The sequence below is a fragment of the Bos grunniens genome, chromosome 22 (genome assembly GCF_055505025.1).
Source record: "Bos grunniens cultivar Pamir isolate PY7600 chromosome 22, Bosgru_T2T1.0, whole genome shotgun sequence".
NCBI classification, from domain to species: Eukaryota; Metazoa; Chordata; class Mammalia; order Artiodactyla; family Bovidae; genus Bos; species Bos grunniens.
In genome coordinates this window covers 20,393,286-20,394,202 of record NC_141186.1, presented here as the reverse complement: position 1 = coordinate 20,394,202, position 917 = coordinate 20,393,286, and the positions used below count along the sequence as shown (strand labels likewise).

General features: G+C 43.8%; 1 non-coding gene across 1 annotated transcript; it reads right to left on the bottom strand.

The window, feature by feature from the left end:
• Nucleotides 1–365: 365 nt before the first annotated feature.
• On the bottom strand, nt 366–437 carry TRNAY-AUA (transfer RNA tyrosine (anticodon AUA)). Its single transcript has one exon. It is a non-coding gene; the product is annotated as a tRNA-Tyr (tRNA).
• Nucleotides 438–917: the final 480 nt, after the last annotated feature.

Below are 917 nucleotides of genomic sequence, written 5' to 3'. Positions count from 1 at the left end.
CAAGGTATAAATTATTCTTTTGGTTACTGCTCTAGTTACAACATTATATAGGTTTTGAGTGATCTGATCTGATTTTTATTTTTTCTATAAGCTGCAGTTTTTGTCTCCATGTATTCCATTGACTTTAAATGGAATATTTCTGACCACAACTCCTGGTAGAAAGTGTATTTTCTACCATGGCCCATTACATTTGTGTGTGTGTGTGTGTGTGTGTGTATACATATATATATAAAGTGAAGTGAAGTCACTCAGTTGTGTCCGACTCTTTGCGATCCCATGGACTGTGGCCTACCAGGCTCCTTGGTCCGTGGAATTCTCCAGGCAAGAATACTGGAGTGGGTTGCCATTTCTTTCTCCGGGGGATCTTCCCAACCCAGGGATTGAACCTGGGTCTCCTGCACTATAGGCAGATGCTTTACCATCTGAACTACCAGGGAAGCCCATATATATATATATATATACACACACACATACATACACAGACATACATACATATATAGCTTTTCAGGTGGCATTAGTGGTAAAGAACCCACCTGCCAATGCAGGAGATGTAAGAGATGAGGGTTCCATCCCTAGGTCAGGAAGAACCCCTGGAATAGGAAATGGCAACCCACTCCCATATTCTTGCCTGGAGAATCCCAGGGATTGGGGAGCCTGGGGGGCTGCCATCTGTGGGGTCACACAGAGTCGGACACGACTGACGTGACTTAGCAGCAAACATATATTTTATATAAACATGCACACATACAGGTATATGCATATAAGCAGAAATGGTTTTACCCCCAAATTTGCCCTTATTAGGTATAAAGGGGTTGTGCCGGGGTCCAGCCCCGGTGGATCCAGGGAATTCGAAGCGGGGACGGCGTCGGCGAGGATCAGGAAACAACTGCTTAATTAAACGTTAATTAAGGATATAA